The sequence below is a fragment of the Canis lupus genome, chromosome 12 (genome assembly GCF_003254725.2).
Source record: "Canis lupus dingo isolate Sandy chromosome 12, ASM325472v2, whole genome shotgun sequence".
Lineage (NCBI taxonomy): Eukaryota > Metazoa > Chordata > Mammalia > Carnivora > Canidae > Canis > Canis lupus.
This window is the reverse complement of record NC_064254.1, coordinates 45,171,575-45,192,162: the sequence shown is the minus strand read 5'-3', so window position 1 is coordinate 45,192,162 and position 20,588 is coordinate 45,171,575. Positions and strand designations below refer to the sequence as shown.

General features: G+C 36.3%; 1 long non-coding RNA gene across 4 annotated transcripts in view; it reads right to left on the bottom strand.

Moving 5' to 3' along the window:
- Nucleotides 1–6,465: 6,465 nt before the first annotated feature.
- LOC112658487 (uncharacterized) overlaps nucleotides 6,466–20,588 on the bottom strand; it is a 71,453-nt gene continuing 57,330 nt past the window's right edge. For 2 of the 4 annotated variants that reach the window (XR_004804423.1, XR_004804425.2), the window contains 4 exons: nucleotides 14,088–14,122; nucleotides 13,654–13,978; nucleotides 9,710–9,886; nucleotides 6,466–7,304 (listed from right to left, as the gene is read on the bottom strand). This is a non-coding gene — a long non-coding RNA (uncharacterized LOC112658487). Of the gene's footprint in view, nucleotides 7,308–9,709; nucleotides 9,887–13,653; nucleotides 13,979–14,087; nucleotides 14,123–20,588 lie in introns of all 4 variants that reach the window. The other 2 variants (XR_004804427.1, XR_003135737.2) reach the window with 2 other exon arrangements.

The following is a 20,588-nucleotide window of genomic DNA, read 5'->3' as shown; positions in this document are numbered from 1 at the left end:
TATTCAAAGGGACTGTTATTATAAATATTTAATAAAATCAAGACTCCATTATAAGTATTTTACAGAGTGATTAAGAAGCAATGTAGGTGGAGCAGCTAGGATTTGCAATCAAGCGCTCTGACCCAAAGCCTTCCTAACATGACTCATAGGCTGTATTCTTAACTGTTGTCTAAAGCAACTTGGAGTCAAAACTGGTCAACAAGTGGGACACCTGGGTGGCTCAGTCGGTTAAGCATCTGTCTTCAGATCAGGTCATGATCTCAGTGTCCTGGAATCAAGCCCCACATGAGGGTCTCTGCTCAGCAGGGAGTCTGTTTCTCCCTCTCCCTCTGTGCACACACACACACACACACACTCTCTCTCTCTCTCTCTCTTAAATAAATGGAAATTTTAGGGAAAAAAACTGGTTAACAAGATTTGGAACTATTTGGAAGGTTTGCATGCCATTGTGTGCTTGGGGGTTGCATACGTGAGACAGAAAGAGAGACAGAGGAAGGGAGGGAAAGAGAACAAGAATGGATGGTAAGAAGTTTTGTTTGGGGGGAGGGAGAAAATCATAAATAAGGGGAAAGTCTCTTTTAAATGTCACTTACTAAATGCAAAATGAAAACATCATTTTTGAGCCTCTTGTGCATGACCTCAAGATGTTAGAAATTGAAAATTGATGGCCAAACACAAGCTGAGTTGTCAAAACTGAAAAGAAAGTTGAATAAAGTTATCATTTGATACAGTAAATTCCTAGGCTGGAAGTCTCTTCCCTCATTTAAATGAGAAAATTTTTTTAAAAAAGGAAAAAATTAGATACCCACAGGACACAGAAAAAGAGAGTTTATACAAAAAGAATGCAAAAAATGTACTTCTTGTCTAAAAATAATAAATCTTTAAATGAAAAGGAATAATGATAGATATTAGCATCTACTATTGTATCTAACATAATATGAGCAATTTTTTCCATAATTCAATTTATTATAGATATAAGAAGATTGTTGTATGAAATGAGACTTAACTAAGAAGTAGAAGCAGAGTATTACACATAACAAGCATTATTATTTATTTATTTTGTTAAATAATAACATAAAAGCCTGTATTATAGGGTATAACAGAAAACCTGCCTTTTAATTTTATTAAAATTTTTTAAAACAAGAGTAAATGGAGAATTAACTGAACCAGACAGATTCAGTACTTCAAACTGAAACAATGTTAGAGAAATACTTTTTAAATCTCAGATTTTGATCTCTCTTTGAATTGTTTTGGACTATTGCATCATGTTACTTCTGGCTGAGGTTTTTTGAAACTAGGAATACGCAGGATTAGTCTTGGACAATAGCAAGTACAGTCCAGTAACCAATAGGTAGGATTGGAAGAAGAGGGAGTGGCTGTTGGCTAGCCAAGGTCAATATTGGAAAGTCATGAGGACATCTGAAGTGCTAAGCTAGAAAAGTAGAGCATGTAAGCATTGCAAGTAGTTTCCAAAGCAATCCAAATGTCTTCTAGCAGATTGGAACTACACATATCTGCTTTTCCATATAGTATCTTAAATATTCTGTCTTATTTGAACCACTGTAGAATTGTTGAGACATTTCTGTGAAATAGACCAGTATCATTTATGTAGAAAAAGTAACCAATCATGTTCTGCACTCCTTCCTAATTAGAAAATTAGAAATGGGCTAGAAATATCAACACAATGAAAAGTATCTACATTAATCCTACAGCTAATGCCATACTTAATGGTGAAGAAATGGCAGGGGGCCCAAGAATATCCAGAACAAATAAGACCCCGCTCCATGTTACTATTGGTAAACTTGGGTTTAAGTTTCTGACTAACACAATAAGACAATATTGAGAAATAAAAGGCATATCTAAAAAGAAAAGTGATCATGTGCATGTTGACTCTTTTAGGCTTAGAACTAAAAGGACACAACTAAAAAATTTTTTTTGAATATTTATTTATATATTTGAGAGAGAGAGAGAGCAAGCGCTAGCCCATGCATGCATGAGTTAGGGGAGGGGCAAAGGGACAGGGAGACAAATCCCAAGTAGATCCAGAGTTCAATCTCAGACCCTGAGATTGTGACCTGAGCCAAAATCAAGAGTCAGTCACTTAATTGACTGAGCTACTCAAGTGCCCCTAAAAGTTTTTAAAATAAGGAAGACAATTCAGCATAGTCGTGAAGTATGGGATAAATATCTAAAATAAATTTTCTTTATGTGAGTAATAACCAGTTATAAAACTCCATTCATGAGTTGTCTAGGTGGCTCAGTTAGTTAAGCATCTGCTTTTGACTCAGGTCATTATCCCAGGATCCTGATATCAGCTGAGCAGGGAGCCAGCTTCTCCCTCTCCCTCTGCTTCTTCCCCTGCTTGTGCTCTCTTGCTCTCTCTGTCAAATAAATAAAATCTTTTTTAAAAAAATTCCATTCACAATAGTAACCTACAACATGAAATAGCTAGAAGAGAAAACTAACAAAAAGTGTGGCTTTCATGAAGTAAACCACAGAAGTAATTCAAAAGACGTGAAGGAAGAGAAAGATATACCATATTTCTGAATGAGACTTAATATTCAAGATAAATTACTTACCAATCAAAATTTGTAAATACTCTTGGCTTATCAAAAATAATTTTAATATTAAACTAGGTCATAAAAATAGAGATATGAGAATGGGTTATAAAATCCTGAAAAAGGAAATATTGAAGTCACACTCATACTACCATATAATAAAATGTAATATAGAATTCTGGTGATTAAAGCCATATGATATTGGCAAAGAAGTCACAGATAAATGAAACAAAATGGATAACTTTAGAGCAGACTCTAGTATATAGAAGAACATATTCCACAATAAAGGAAATGTCACAACCCAATGGGGAAGGCTTTTTCATCTGACAAATAAGATGGAAAACACTAATAAACTTCAGAGTAAAGCAAGAACCTCAGAGAAGAAACAGACATGGTGAATACACATATAAAAAGATGCTCAGTCTTGCCAATAATTCAGGAGATGTAAATTGAGGCCATATTGATTTACCTTTCAATACTCCCTACATTGGCAAAAATTAGCAAAACATGCTGAATATAGGAGAAATGTGGATCAAGGCAAAACCATGTATCTTGCTGATGAGAATATAAATTGTTATAGTCACACTGAAATTTGCATTACCATTTACATTTAAGCTTACATCCCCTACAACCTAGCATTTTGAATCCTAGATATACACTTTGCAGCAACTGTTGCAAGTATACATCAGTAGATTTGCATGAAAATGTTTTAGAAGCATAGTTCACATTAGCAACAAACAAAACAAAACATTCATTGACAATAGAATAAAAATACATTGTGGCATCTTCACACAATGAAGGAGTATACACCAGTGAAAATAAATGAGCAAAATTATAAATAAAAACTAAAAGCAAACTGTTAAGGAGGAAAGAAAGCAAATCACAGAATACTACATACAGCATGGTACCATTTTTATAAAACCTCAAACCAGCAAAATTAAGTGACAAATAATTTAGATCATATGTATGACAAAGCTATTGTTTTAAGCAGTCATGATAAATTCAACACACAGGAGAGAACAAACCTTAGCCTTACTGGTACTTAAAGCCAATAATTCTTGGTTGTCAGAGACTGTCCAATGCACTATTGGATGTTTAGCAGCATCCCCCATCTCTACTCACTAGATGCCAGTTGTAAACCCTACCCCACTGGTGACCACCAAAATTGTGTCCAAGTATTGTGGAATGTCTCTTGAGAGATAAAACTGCCCCCAAATAAGAACCCCTGGATAGAGGTTACCCTTAGGAATGGGACCAGGGGAAAAAAAAAAAAAAGGAATGGGACCAGGGAGCAAAGGAGATAGTGGTGGAGGAATCCAGGGGAAAGTGCCAGGTTAGTGATGACTCTCTGGTCGCTGGTTTGTATTATCAGTTCAGGGATGCCATTTTATTCTTATGCCTCATGGCTTACATGCTTTTTATCTATCAGATAGTACACAGATGATTTTAACATTAACTATATGTGATAATACATAGTAAAAATACCAGAATAAAATATCTCAAAATTAGCAATATACATCCTTAGAGACAAAGGCTATTGATGGTTTCTAGTTCTTTCTCTGTAATGTCTGTTTTCAAAAGAAAAAAAGAATATGCATTAGTTGTATAAAAAAACGTTTTTAAAACCCTTCCAAATGAGACAACAACAATGCTCCTTGATTATCATGATGGTGTTTGACACAAAATCATTTCAGAACTCATGAAAAAGTTCATTCCCTATTTTGTCACTTATATTTATTATACGTCTACTTTTAAGAAACAGCATTTGATCTGGCAAGACAATATGTTCTTCTTTTGGTTGCCCTGCATCTCAGAGAGTGCTTGTTAATCTAGTGTGTACCCAGCTTTATTTTTATAAAAGCTCATAAAAAAGGATTTGAAATTATTTGAGAGTTTGCTATATTTGAAGCTGCTGGCTCAGTTAGTCCCGGGCCTGTGATAAACCCTGGGGTTTGTTTCATCTGTTCTCTACAGCAGCTGACGCACAGCATGCTCTGCTCTCTGTATTTCTAATTTTTGTGAACCCTTTGATCAAAATCTGATGATGTAAAAAACAAAACAAGAGGATCAGTGGCAGTGGCAGCTAAATGAGTTCAAGAAGTTGTTTCAAGCATTGTCACAGTTGAGAAAATGATTCGTTTTCTTCAAATTAGATCCAAATTCTAGATACTAATGAAGAGAGAATTAAATATTATTTTATTTATTCCTGGTGAGAACACACTGCCAGAGCCCAACTGATAAATATTCGATGTGAACTCCATGGAGTACATAATCCAAGGGTCTTCTTAGCCAACACATACTGAAACTTCTTCCTTTCTCACAGGGAAAGAGATGCTTTTCTTACTCTATGCATGGGATAGATAACTAGATATATTTATGACACAAGCATATGTCACCTTTTTCTATCTCACCTTCATTTTTTAAAGAAGGCAGAACAATAGGAACCCTGGATTTGAAACCAACTTTTCTGTACAACTTAGAAGAAATCACCTAAATTCTCTGAGACTCAGTTTGCTCAGCCAAGAAATGAGAATAACCAGAACACCTGCCAATCTTACTTTATAGGTAGATGAGAGAATTGCTTAAGGTTGTGTCTAGGAAAATGCTTCAAGGACTATTTATACCTTCCTACCTATACCTGCATCTATATACCTACAGCTCTATAGAGATGTAATGTGTAAGAATTAAATGGCCTTATTATCACCAGAATGTTTCTGTTACAAGGAAAGCCATTTGTTATATTGTGTGTGTGTGTGGGGGGGTGTCACAAAGAGTAAGTAAAACAGTTTTTTTGCTTGTTTATTTTGTGAGTGACCCCATTCTCTATAGTTCACAGCCTCTTCCTCTTTTCCCAACAGTCAACCATTCTGGTCACCACTCCAACAGTGTGAAACTGTTGCTGGAGCAAAAGGCCACTCATTTCAAAGACTCCAGACACAAGTATGTCTGATTCAGCGTCTCTCAATCAGGGCCAATTTTATTCTCCTTCTCCCAGCGACATGTGACAATATCTGGAGATAATTTTGATTGTCACAATTAGGTTAGAGGTACTATAGTCAGCTTGTGGGTAGAGGACAGGGATGCTGCTAAACATCCTACAATGCACAGGACAGCTCTTCATCCCCAACAACAAAGAATTGTCTGGCCCCAATATCAATAGTGCCAAGATTGAGAAACCCTTATCTAAGTCAACATTGGGTAACTGTGAAATGGTTCAACTGTTCTGAAGCTTATTCTCCATCCCACTAATGTATCCAGGGTAACTTGCTATTAGAATGAAATTCAAGTGGTCCTCCTTGCTGTGGCTCATTTATATCATTGTTTGAATCAGGTGTATATGTCAGTCTCTCAATTTACAGTCTATCAGTCTCCAGGGAATTGAGCCAACTTAGCATTTTAAGCTTGTATTCAACTACAGTCAAGTAGAATTCTCCTTGGTCTGACAAATATCTCTGATTTTCTTTTTTTTGGGTCTCTGCAGTTGGTTCCTCATCTTTTGGTCTGATTCTGGGTGATTCATTCTAAGTTTAGGTACAAAAGCTCCTGCTTAGGGTTGAGTCCCTATACTCTGTGTTATAGACATTCGGTCAGGCAGGTCCTCCATCATACTGGATGAAACTCTAATCAACCAGAAGTCAGGAAACAAAGCAGACAACGAGGGGTGTCAGATGGTTTTCTAGGCAAATGAAGAGGCAGCTGTTAAGCTGGTTTTGCAAGCACAAACAATCAAGAGGCTAGGGACACCCAAATCAATTTAATATCATATAGAAGAACTTTGGAGGATTATCACTTTTTAGTATAATTAGAAGAAACTGTCTCCCTGCAATCACCAATACACAATTTAGAATAATAAAATGACTAAAAGAGTCAGAGTTATATAGCAAATAAGACACAACCAGAAGTAGTCTTCATTTTATTCTTATTTACCATTACATAGTAATGTTTTTATTAGGCTGGTAATAGAGTATCACAAGATGACCTGCTACAGATGTCATTATGTATTTTAAAATAGCTCTCTTAAATTCCACTGGAATTTAGGAAACAATTTTGAATAAATGCATCCAAAGAAAAATCATTACTGATTCTCATAGGAAGATAATATGCTTTTTCCCCTTTTTCTTTTATATCTCCTTGACATTGACAGTGTGACTAATGTACTCAGTGGTATGGGAAATCCTCAAGGCAATGACATCACAATATGTAATTTTTCCCTTGTGTACTCAGGAAAGTCAAAGTTCTCTTGTACACTTAAAGAATCAAAAAGCCTAACTTGAAATGGGAATAGTATCCAAAATAAACAAGTTGTAATATTCTCTTTCCCTCTCAACCCAACCTTTTCCCCTGTAGTTTTAAAGTTTGGAATTAGGTTGTCATAATAGTCTGACTTTCATTTTTAATTAGCCAATGACTTAGAAAAGAAAGGATGAAAGAAGAAACTTGCTGTGTATTAAAATCATTGATGTGTAGTTTTCTTTGGGTTCTGGTGTTTGATGAAGTGCCTTACATTGTTTTTTTTGTTGCCAGCAACTGAAATACCTACTAATGCTTTCTGGCTCTAAAAGAACTGCACAGCATTGGCTGCATATGTTTACCATTATCCACAGAACTGTCAGACCCTTTATTCCAGTGGAAGCATGCATGGAAATAGGCCAGGACGCAAAGGAACACAGTTCCGGTAGTGAAATTAGCAACTGGACAACATTCCCAAGGAAGCGGCTGAGTTCAGTTCTGGCAAAAATCCCACTGCTGCTGGTACAAAAAAAAAAAAAAAATTAGAAGAAGAAAGAGGAGGAGGAGAAAGAAAAAAGAAAAGAAATAAAAGGAAAGAAAAAAACCCACAAAGGATAAAATTTATTTAGGGGATAAAGGGAGGTGAATATATATGATTTGTGTAGTCTATCAAAAAATAATCCTGATAATTCTTTTCATTTATGCTAAGTTTTTGGTTTGGGGGTGACTTCCGATTTTGAAATGGCAAAATGCTTTTCTGAACCTGGATTACGCATAAAGGTTTAGCACTTAAGACTGGCAACCTTTTCGCCTTTGAAGAGAATTTTCAGAGTTTATCTCCTTATTGTGGTCACAGGATTTAAAAGCCATTATTTTGGTTGAATTAAATTGTGGCCATTATTTTTAGTTCCCCAAAATTGTATCCATTCACCAAACCAACTATGGTGAAATAGAAAAAAAGTCAATTCTCAGTATGGTTTTGTAAAATGTTGGTAAGGGTTACCTAAAACATGGACAATCAGTAAAAGATACATTACCAATAGTTTATGGTATTTTTTAATGTTTAATTAAAATTGCTAAGCAACATGGATGTATTTGTAAAATATTGTTGAATATTCAAAATATTAAGGGGGGCCCTTTAATATCACAAACCTTGTCGGGGACCAGGTAAAATCCATAATTACACAAATCTGTATGATCATAAAACAAAATGCATCTTGTCTTTTCAGAATCAATTAAAAATACTATGTGGTAATCATTATATATTTATTATTCTATTCAAGCTTAGCAACAATTGCTGAAATAGATTTTATTATCCCTTAAAAGGTAAGGAAATTGAGGCATGAAGACTCACATGAGAATTATTTGCAGGGCTAGAATTTGAACCCAGGTCTGTCTGACTATGAAACCACATTGTAGACTCAATAAACCTATTTCCTCTTCTTTCTGGACACACAGCTAGACTACATTTCCCAGTCTCCATGGTATTTAGATATGACCCTAAGACCAAGTTCCAGGCACTGGGATGTAAACAGAGATGATTTTACCATTTCAGGACTGGCCTATAAAATCCTTCATGCAGTACCCTCTTCATGCTATGTCCATTTCCACTGCTTTGAGGCAAATGTACAGGGAACACTTTGGATATGTTGAATATGATATAGGCACAAGAAAAAAAGGGTCTGGGTTCATATGTTGTCTCTTGAAAAAAATGCCAATTTGGAAATTTATGAGAATGAGAAATAAGCTTCTATTGTATTTGAACCTTCATACATTTTGATGCTTTGTTTGTTACAGCAGCTAGCATTGCTTTGCCTGTATATAGTATTGCCTACATATTATAATAATAGTCTTTCATACTGAATGGACCCAGAGAAGTCCATACAAAAGGGCAAGTCTGTAAATAACTTTTAAATAGGGACTTGAAGAAACAAGATGTGAAGGAACAAGGAGACACTTCATCAATTCTTTTAAAGAAAACTTCATCCAGAAAGGACACTTCTTACTTTTCTAAATAATCAACAAACATTTTAAGAGTTATAAAATCAACTATTTTATATTTAAAAATTGGATATACTATGTGAAGACCAATGTTATATTATGTACACAGAGATGTTTAATAATAATTTTTTCACTATCTCCCTTGGATAATTATTTTGATTTGATACATTTTATTTGAAAAATTTAGAAGGCAGGGGAAAGGAAATCAAGAAGTCCCATTATGCCTCAATGGGATCCTTTAATTCAGAAAACAAGAGTTGCTTACAATTAAATAAAATTTTCAAACTCTTAGGGATATTATACCTCATGTCTATGAATTCTGGTGATCAGGAATGAAATTAAACTTCTCTAAAAATCAATATTATCATGATGAGTTTTCAGGGTAGTTATGTTTGTACAAAAAAGTCCCTAAAAATGTACATTTTAATGCATCTATCTTTTCTCATAAGAGAAAAAATGTATTTAAAGGAGCCCTAGAGATAATGCTGGAGCTGGAGCTTTGTAGGATTGTCATAAAAATACCATATGATCTAAAATGAAATCTTAATGTCTGTAAGGAGAATAAAGCTGTTCTAAGTAGAGTTGGGACAGTGGAGCAAAGTCTCCTTCTTCCCCAGTTGTCCAAATCCAGGTCCAGTCTGGTCTGGCATTTACCTCTGAGGATCCCATGCACTGCTACCTATGGAAGAGGAGACCCTAAGGGTGATGAGTGAATAGTGCCAAAGTTCCAGAGAAGAGGCAGTGAAATACAGTGTGAAGATCATAAATTCTAGAATAAGAGAAGAATAAGAGACACCTGCTTTTCTACTTGTTAGCTATTTGGCTTTGATTAAGTCATTAGATTTTTCTAATTCTGAATTGTGGTTTATCTACCAAGGTAGACAATGCTACATACCTCAAATGGTTCTTGTGAGACTTACCAACAATATAAAAGGAGCATCTGGCAAAAATAGTTAATAAGTAGAAGTGGTTGCTGTCATGGTTGGAGGAGAGTCCAATCTTAAAGCACTGTTCAGTCTCCAGGGGAGGTAAGTTGACAAGACTTGGCTGGAGGGCTCCAATCTTTGGTCTAATGTTCTAGTTTTTCTAGGGAAAAACTGGTACACAAACACACAGAAAACAGATGTTCAGTCAACAGGATAGAAAATTTCAGGGAGCATGTGAAGCCACTCCAGGATCACCAAGTACTAGGATGACAGCATAACTGCCTCCAGATCTTAGTCATTGGGAATAGAGCTCCTGGTATATGGACAGATGTGGACAGGGCTGTCTCAAGAACTGGTAAGTGCTGACCCTTTGGGCTACATCTATATAGTGTCTGCATCTACATGAGTTTGAGGCTGGCAGAGAATGAAAGTTGTTATGAAAAGTGAGCTATGTTCCTCAATTTTTTTTTTTGCTTTATTTTTCTATCACATTCAACTATAAGCCATTTCCAAATTTCTTATTTGCAATCATGGGAAAGAATTTTTCAATTCTTTCAAGTATAAACTTTTAAGATTTGAACCTTTGTGCTTATCTTTTAATTTCTAAATTATTTATGATCCTCATTGTATTTCTCCTTGAATAATCTTTATTTGTGTATTTAACTTCATTTGCCTACTCAAATAATTCTTGAAGGTAGAAAATGTGTCTTACTATCTCAGTCAGGGTCCCATAGGAAAACAAATGGCACTCTTCAGCAAGATAATTAAGTCGAATGAAATGAAGGGGTATTTACACAGATATGAGCAAGTTTTAGGAAAATCAATAAGGGACAGTGTGGTACTCTGGGACAAGCAATGTTGGGAAGCTGGTACTACCCATAGGGCTAAAGAGACAAGGGAAGGAGAGTGTAGTGGTCATCTGATAGGGACTGTGGCCTTTAGTAGAGATTCACAAACAACTAAAGAGAAAGAAATACCCTGATCTCATTTCCCCCAAGCCTTCTAATCTCTAACTTCCTCTCATTGTCTCTCATTGGCCAAATCCAACCAGAAACCAGAAGACAAAGGAAACAACAACAAAAAAATCTACACTTTTCTTCTTTTAAAACATCTCTTACAAAGGATGCCTAGCTGGCTCAGTGGGTAGAGTATGTGACTCTGAAACTTGGGGTTGTTAGCTCAAGCCCCACCATAGATATGGCTCAAATTTAAAAATCTTTAAATAAATACATAAATAAATAAATAAGAATCTCTTACAGACACTGAACATATCATTATTGAATTGAGCTTTGTGCTTTATTGGTTTATAAAGACAAAAAAACCCCACTAAATTGCACTGCTAACACTGTTGCTTCATTAAGCCTCTCCATATAACTTCCTTATCCTCCCTCTGCTTCCTTCCTTCCTTCCTTCCTTCCTTCCTTCCTTCCTTCCTTCCTTCCTTCCTTCCTCCAACTGAAACTCAGTCTCATGGAGGTCAGAGATGTAAACTGGTATCATTCAATAGGATGAAGGCTTTAAATGAAGGTGTAGAGATGTGTACAAAAGGCCATGAGAACGGTGAAGAGCAGTCTTAAGTCTGCCACAGGAAATCAGAGAGGTTGATGCAGGGCCTTCCCTTGAAAGAATATCCAGATATGTCAAAATGAGAAGCAGAAAGACTGCTAAGGTGCTGGCCAACCATGAAGAATTTCCTGCTGCTTTTCTTGCCTCTGTGCTCAATCATGAGATGTGTCAGCTGGGTGCAGGGACAGCCCTTAGAGACAATCGCTTCTATGGCCCCCTTGCTTCAGTGAGAGGGAGGGAGGGCATAGGGATGAGTGTCTCTAGCTGAAGGAACGTCTACTCCAGAAGTCGGCTTTCACTACAGACCGCCTAAGGTTGGATATGGATATGATTAGGGTCTGCAATAAGTGACATCTGTTTGCTCTGACCTTTGGGTAATGTGGCGTTTCTTTCTCTGGGGCAGATGCTAGAAAGGTGTTTATTGTGAGTTGACAGGGGTCTTGGTGGGTGGTGAGGTGTGAGTCAAAATTCGACTATGCATTTTGGCATTTTGTCTACAGATGTTTCTCAGATGTTTGTGGGCGGGCATGTCTTTAAATAAAGAAATACTAAATGTATGTTTCTTTTGTGGAGGAAAGGAAAAAATTCACACTTAAAAGCTTGGCCCTTTTATGCCTTCAACAGCACACTTGTTTCATGGCCAGATGAGAATTAGTTATTGCATGTATTTTCTGAAGGGAAAATTTGATCATTTAAGGAAAAATCATCTGGTAGTATGAAATTAACGTGCTGATGAAGAACTTGAACATGGCAATGGGGAAAGTATGGGAAACTTCATGAGGTACCAGATACTTGTTTTATGCAGTCTTGCTCTCCTTTATCTTTCTGGTGTATCCTTCCCCCTACTCAGGCCAAAAACTGGATTTGATGAGGCTCATTCTTTATTTCAAAGTTCACTGCATTTGGAGTTGTCTTCAGAATTCACAGTCTATACCTATTTATTGTACCATGGAAGTCATATCTTCCATTGAAGATGCTGATTTTATAATATTAGAGAGAGAGAGAGAGGGAGGGAGAGAGAGAGATCTTGAAGGATATTCAACTTTTAATTTCTTCAGAATTATGTTGATATAAAAAAACATGATTTGCAAAGGTATGGAAAATCAAACCATGCTTTTAAGATTATCTTTCTCTTTTTTTTACTTTAAGAAAGAAAAGTAACTAAAGGAAACATAAAACAGTCCATTTTAATTTTGGTTTCCAGAATCACAAGTTTTAAAAGAAAGTTTCTCAAGTTTCTAAAGAAATCCTCTTTTAGTTTGAAAAATCTATTTGAAAAACTTTATAAACAGATGAAGAAACTCCTTATAGAGTTGATTAATCTGCTTAGTGAATAAATGGAAAAATAGTGATGATGAAATGAGCCTGGAAACCAAGAGCTTAAACATTATGTGGAGTTTTCCTGCTTCATATCAAAACTTCTTAAAATAATGTTTTTGACAGATGCTTACTTTGACCTCTACTTGTTAGCAGTTATATGGAATTTACCCAAAAAAGTTTATTTTCAAAATAATTTTGTTGTGTATAGTTAAGGAGACCAACTTTTTCCCATTTAGTTTACTTAAAATTCTTAAACCTTAATGACTATCTTAACAAGGATGAAATATTTCATCTAATGCTCCTGCTTAAAAAAACAAACAAACAGATAGCTGATGAATGATTATAAGGATAGTTACAAACAAAATGAAAAGATTTGTTATATTTGTTGGTGAATGTGTTCTAATAGGAATATAAAAACTGCTTCTTCAACTTAGCTATTATATAGACCTATATTGTAGGTCTTACACAGAAATAAAGCTGAGAAATGTGAAGTGTGAAAACTCACATGAAAGTTTGCTTACAATCTTGAATTCTTTCTCCCCAATCGAGATAGTGTGTTCCAGCAAAGCTAGAGAAGAGATCCACCTTAAAATATTTAATACATGATTTCTTCATTTAAATTCATTTTACACTAATGACTGACTTGTTTCAATGCCTTATGGAAAGTGGGTCTAGGGTACCTGGGTGGCTCAATGGTTGAGCATCTGCCTTTGGCTCAGGGCATGATCCTAAGGTCCTGGGATTGAGTCCTGCATCAGGCTCCCCATGGGGAGACTGCTTCTTCCTCTGCCTTTCTCTCTCTGTGTCTCTCATGAATAAATAAATAAAATTTTTAAAAAAGAAAGAAAGTGGGTCTGTCTTTACTGATATTTGGGGACCTCATAAAGTCTAACTGTAGCCAGTCAGTAACTGTTGCTCAGTCAGGGAGCGACATGCTATTTCTTGTTTTCCTTTTCTCCTGGGTCTTATCCCACTTTCTCCCATCCCTTTCTTCATTTCTCACCTACTTGGAGGGAAAAATGGTAATAAATAAAGCTCTTTTTTTTTCTTACCCAAAACATATTCAGCAGAAGGTCCTGAGAACAGAGAACTTGGCTTTCATTCCTAATGTAGCAGGATGGCATTCAGTGTTTATGAGGTTCAGTACTACATGCTGGTCTAGTACATTCAAGGCAAATGTGTCAATCAGGACAGGCTAGGTTAGGTTATGGAAGCAAACAACAAAGCAATCACAGAGGCTGGAAAGAACAAAGGCTTATATCTCAGCTTCTTCGTATGCCCAATGCAGATTGGTGGGAAGTTCTGCTCCCCAGACCCAGGTCGACAGGTGTTCCTCATCATAGAATACTTCCTTCTCATCCAGAGATTTTGGGTTTGCTGCAACAGGGAAAGAGAACATGGAAAATTAAGGCCACTGTCCAGGAAGAGACATAGGTCAATTTCCCTTCATTTTGTTGGCCAGAATAAGATACATAGTCATGCTTACCCTCAAGAGGACAGAAAATGCAATTCTTTATATTCCTACAAGTAAGGAAAAATATTAATATTACCATAGCAAGTCTGGGATTTTTGTTTGTTTCTGGTTTTGTCTAAATTGACCCTCTAGACAAGACATAAAATAAAATGATCTGAAATAGAAAATATTGTCTTGCATATAATAAGCATTCAATAAATATTTATGAGTGGCAGGTTATTAGTTTTCTATTGCTGTATAACAAATTAGCATAAATTGAGCAGCTTAAAACAATACCTATTTATTATGTCACAGTTCCGTAGGTTTGAAGTTCAGCACGGTGTGACTGGGTTTTCTGTTCATGGCATATGAGGCTAAAATCATGACGTTAGTCAGCCTGGATTCTTATCTAGTGGCTTTGGAGAATTCACTGCCAAGCTCAGGCTATTAATGGAATTCAGTTCTTTCCAGTTGAAAACCTGAGGCCCCCATTTTCTGGCTGGCTACAGGTGGGGGTCTCAGCTTCTAGAAGCTGCTAGAATTCCATGTCATGGAGGAAATGTTCTTCAAAGCCAGCAACAGAGAATTTCCCTCACATCAAATCATTTTTCTCCTTCAAATTTCTCTGACTTCTTCCATCCCTTACCTCTAGACCCATACTTTAAGGGCTCCCATGTTGAAGTCAAGCCCACCCAGACAATTTCCATATATTAAGGTCAACTGATTTGGGATCTTAACTATAACTACAAAATCTCTTTTGCATATAAGGTAATATAATCACAGGAGCAATATCTTATCATATTTACAGGTTCCATGGATACTCCAGGACAGGAGATTATATAAAGGTAAAGGTCATTAAAGATAATTTTAGTTAATTATTTGTTTGTTTATTTATTCATTTTAGAGAGAGAGAGAGGCAGAGGAGGGACAGAGAGAGAGAGAGAATCTCCATGCTGGGTGGGGATCCTGATGCGGGGCTTGATCTCACAACCCTGAAGTCATGATCTGAGCCAAAATCCAAATTCAGACGCTTAGCTGACTGACCTACCCAGCTGCCCCAAGAGTTCTTTTAGCATCCTCTCTACACAGCAGCCTGGTTAGAGTACAAAAATTATTATTGAATTGTCCAGATGACTTGGGTTTAAGACCCAGTTCTGCTGGTTATTAACTGGATAATTTGAAGCAAGCCATGAGCCTTTCTTCTCTGTATCAGTTTCCACAATTCTAAAATGGGAATACTATTCCCTGCCCTGCAAACCCCAGAGAGTAGTTATGAGAATCAAATGAGATTATGTGAAAGCACTTTGTAAACTTTAAAGATCAACACAAATGCAAGTTATTATTATTTTGTTTGAATTTAATTTTGCTTCTGAGGACCTATGAGACCAGATCTTTTAAAAACAATGCTGGATGAGGAGGCAGGCATAGGGGCGGAGGAAGGTCTTGAGAGACACAGGCTTTTTGGCTTTCTGTCCTCACAGAACACAAATTTGATGAGCTAATCGTAAAATAAGTGAAAGCATATGCTACACATTTCTTTTTTTAATGCATGAAATAGGTGTAAAATTTTAGAGGATCACTTTGGCAAGATGTTTTTGGCCTCTGCTCTATATAATGATAATAATACATTACCATATATTTATGTGGTGTTTTCTGCAGGAACTGAAACACTTTATAGACAGGACTGTTCCTCTTCTAAATACGACTGAGGTAGTAGCAGATGTAAAGCATTTATCCATGTATAATGTTAGCATATAGACTAGGCCATTTCAGAACACAGGACCCTAAAGCCACATATAAGTACTTTATTTTTTCCCTTTGATTTATGATCTCTTCTTCAGTTAACAAATAGTTCTGGACTTTTATGAACCCCAAGCCTACCTTATTAGCACATGCCTACTCCATATTTTTTTACACTAAGGTTTAGCATCAGAGTAATTGCGTGCTTCCAGTTAAACATTCTCATTTGGTTATAAGCATCAAATAAATAAAAGTTCACATTGATTGAAAGAATTCTATGATGGTATTGCTTGATGCACAGACTTTGAATTTGCCAGCTTGTATATAAGTACACTAAGTGATTGTCAGTTGCCCAGGTATGTCTTGAGACACAGGACTAAATCCGGTACAAATCCATTTTCTTTGCTCTGAATCCATTATGAAGAACACTACTGAGAATGTTTAGAATAGGCTCATCACTTATGGAAATATACTCTCAACATCACTTAAACTTTGTTTTCTCTTCGGTACTTTCTCTTTATCCCATGGAGTTTGGAATCTGGCTGATTTTATTTCCAGTGAAAACTAATGGTTTTTAACATGTACTATGAGAAAGGAGTTCATCTCTAAGGAAAACTTTCAGACAATAATAGTTGCTTAATATTGCAGAGAGCAATTTAAAGAATTTTTGTGATTTGCTACCCAGAAGGATTTAAATGGGGACAGTCTATGGCATTGGTCCCAGTGTGAGCCTAGAGATGAATTTGGGATCAATTTTTCATGGCTTCATCTTGTGATTCTCTCATTCTTTTTGTTTGTTTGTTTGTTTTTATTTCTTTTCTTAAGAAAGGCAGTGCCCCATTTGAATGTGTCTGGAGGCTTAGAAACTCGATTACCCTACGTTCTACTACGAATGGACCTTGAGAATTTGTTTGGAGGTCTAGCAGGGGGATGCAGCTACTCATTTACCCTTGACTGAATCCTCCTCCTCTATGGGGGGAAGATCACCTTCCTCCATGGAGCACAAAGCCTCAGGAGGGATGCACATGGAGATTTGAGGGAGGAAGGAGACACCAGCCTAGCCTGCCAGATCAGCCGAATCAAATTGGCCATCATCAGTGGGGTGACAGATACCACAGCCAGATCACCTTCACATCCTCTATTATTCTTTTCTTTATTTTTTAAATTTTTAAAAAAGATTTTATTTATTTATTCATGAGAGACAGAGAGAGAGAGAGAGAGAGAGAGAGAGGCAGAGATACAGGCAGAGGGAGAAGCAGGCTCCATGCAGGGAGCCTGATGTGGGACTGGATCCCAGGACTCCAGGATCACACCCTGAGCTGAAGGCAGGTGCTAAACCGCTGAGCCACCCAGGCTGCCCTATTCCTTTCTTTAATGATGAAATTTTAGGCTGAACATAGAATGGCCACCTATCTACTCCAAGTTTTTATTCCTAATTTTTAAAAAAAAATTATTAAAAATTTAAAATAAATAATTGTTTGGAATAAACAAAAAAAAGTTTGTTATTTTAAAATTACAATCCTTCTCTCCCCAAACCATGGGTTCTAGGTTTGAGATTTCTAGTTTTTTCCTTCACCAGATGGCTTTGTTTCTTCCCAATTCTAACATTCCTGACCCTCAACACTAGATTTTGCAAGATTGTCATAAGCAGAAAACCCAGTCTAGGGGCACAGACTGAAAATCTCCCTACTCCTGGTTGTCATTTGGGTCCACATTCACTGTAACTAAAAACAAGTATCATCTGTGACTCAAAAGTATAAATACTTTTCTTATTGACTAAATTATATTATATATATAAAAATATATATAGTAGTTAGAACGACCCAAAATGTTACAACATTTAATTTCTGAAGCTGTAACTAATTTTATCTTCTACCCCGTAGTTATCTAAAATTTCATATATCACTTAGATGCTTAACAATAAGAGAGGATCAATGTAAAGTCGTCTCTCTCTTTTTTATTGAAGTATAATTAACATGCAATGCTGTATTAGTTTCAGGTATACAACATATCGATTCAACAATTCTATATATCACTCAGTGCTTGCCACGATAAGTGCAGTCACCTTCTGTCACCATACAATAGTATTAAAATTATTGACTATATTCCCTATGCTGTACCTTTCATCTCTGTGACTTATTTATCTTAGAACTGGAAGTTTGTATCTTTTAATCCTCTTTGTCTACTTCACCCTCCCCCAACCCACTTCCCCTCTGGTAATTACCAGTTTGTTTTCTGTATTTAAGAATCTGTTTTCATTTGTGTGTTTGTTCATTTATTTTGTTTTTTTTTGTTTTTTTTTAGAATTCACGTATAAGTGAAATCATATATTTGTCTTCTTTGCCTGACTTATTTCACTTAGCGTAATGCTCTCTAGGTCCGCCTGTGCTATCACAAATGGCAAGATTCCATTCTTTATTATGTCTGAGTAATATTTCATTGTGTGTATGTATGTGTATATATATATATACACACACATATATACACTATATATGTATATGTTTATATCCATTGTGTGTGTGTATATACATGCATATATATACACATTATATATGTGTATATATGTATATCATATATCTCACATATGTATATATCATATATCTCACATAGAAGTTTTTATATATCTTACATCTTTTTTATCCATTCATCTATTGATGGGCACTTGGGCTGCATCCATATCTTGGTGATTATAAATAATGCTGCAATAAATGTAGGAGTGCTTTTTTTGTATTAGCATTTTCATTTTCTTTGGGTAAATACCCAGTAGTGGAATTACTGGTTCATGTGATATTTCTATTTTTAAGTTTTTGAGGAATGTCTCTACTGGTTTCCACAGTAGCTACACCAATTTACATTCCCACGAATAGCGCACTAGGTTCCCTTTTCTCCATATCCTCATCAGCACTTGTTATTTCTTGTCTTTTTTATTCTAGTGATTCTAACTGGTATGAGATGATTCGTCATTGTGGTTTTGATTTGCTTTTCCTTGGGGATTAATGATTTTGAACATCTATTAGTGTGTCTCTTGGCCTCCTATATGTCTCCTTTGGAAAGCTCTCTCTTTTTAATAGCAAGTTTCTAATCTTGTACATTCATATGCAACTGTTTAGACTTACAAGTTTCAGATATGAGTAGAGTTTGATCAGTAATATTTTAATAATGTGACATAATGTCATATAGCAGGTTATTTTTTTTTCTTTTTCCTGTGCTAAGGCTAGATACAGCAGGATTTTTAAAAGTGAATTTATAGTCAATTAACTTTGGAAAAGAAAATACAATAAAGAGACCACCCAGTTGATAGCAGCCTTTAAATAGTGTGTTAAAAAATACTTGTATCTCAAAGTGAGATCCAGACACAGTTCTGATTATTTTGTTTTAAGATTGTTTGTTTACTTCTTGGTTCAAAAAAGTCAACAACAGGTAACAGTGATTTTCCAAATTTCTCATGTAGCTGTACAATATTTAGTGACCTAAAGATATGGTACATAGGGCACAAATCAAGTTCTCTAGATTGTAATTCTTTTTTTTTTTTTTTTTTTTTAAGATTCTATTCGTTTATTCATTAGAGACACAGAGAGAGAGAGAGGCAGAGACATAGGCGGAGAGAGAAAGGGAGCCTGATGTGGGACTCGATTCCGAGACTACAGGATCACACCCTGGGCCGAAGGCAGATGCTCAACCACTGAGCCACTCAGGCATCCCTAGATTGTAATTCTAAGATAACATGACAATAATGCAGAAAATATGGACTGCTTAAGCACTGAATAAAATACAGAGCAATGAATCATTAATTCCGCCTTACATCTTATTCTTTTTTTTTAAGATTTTACTTATTTATGCATGAAAGACATAGAGAGAGAGAGAGGCAGAGAATAGACAGAGGGAGAAGCAGGCTCCATGCAGGGAACCTGACATGGGACTTGATCCCAGGTCTCCAGGATCTCACCCTGGGCTGAAGGTGGCGCTAAACTGCTGAGCCACCGGGTCTGCCCATCTTACTCTTTCTTAAATGAAATACACTGCCAGCCCAAGCACCACCACCACCTCCTCCCCCCACCCCATACACACTCCTTCCTGATACTCACAAACTCAGCCTCTTAACATATGAAGGTGTAGAGAGAGAAAACTGAGAAGACTAGCATGGCTCAGAAAACCTGAAATGTCCAGCTCCAAAATCCTCCCTTGCCTTCCTGGACATCATCTGTAGGATTCTGCTAACATAAAAATGAATGAGTCAGGTTTGACCATATTGGTAGTTTCTAAGCTAAGTTGTATATCTTTTCTCTCTCTCTCTCTCTCTCTCTCTCTCTCTCTCTGTTTGGTGCCTCCATGTTAGCCCCTAGCAGATTTAGGAATCTTCAAGTTCCTGAATGTTCCATATCTTATAAGCAAACTTGAAACTGATCTAAAGTATTGCTTTATCGTACTTTCTTTAGCTAAGACTGGAGGAAGCAGAGGACAGCAGGACAAATTCTGAATCTATATCAGTCCCAGGGGAAAGGCCACTGACATAAGCATGTTGACTCTTCTCAAATATGAAGTGTTCATGTAAGCAGCCTAGCAGAAGAGCTGTGATTGTAAAAGTATGATCACATACTTCACAAGTGGGAAAGGCTTATGAGGTGCCTGCATCCTGCAGTTTGTGTTTTGTATTTAATTCTATCAAGAATTATACGTGATGTATTATTACCCCCATTTTGCATAAATGGAAACTGAGACTCAGAGAAAATGAGAAACTTGCCCCGAGTAAGCTGTGACTCAAATGTCATTCTGACTGTCTAGAAAGCTCACACC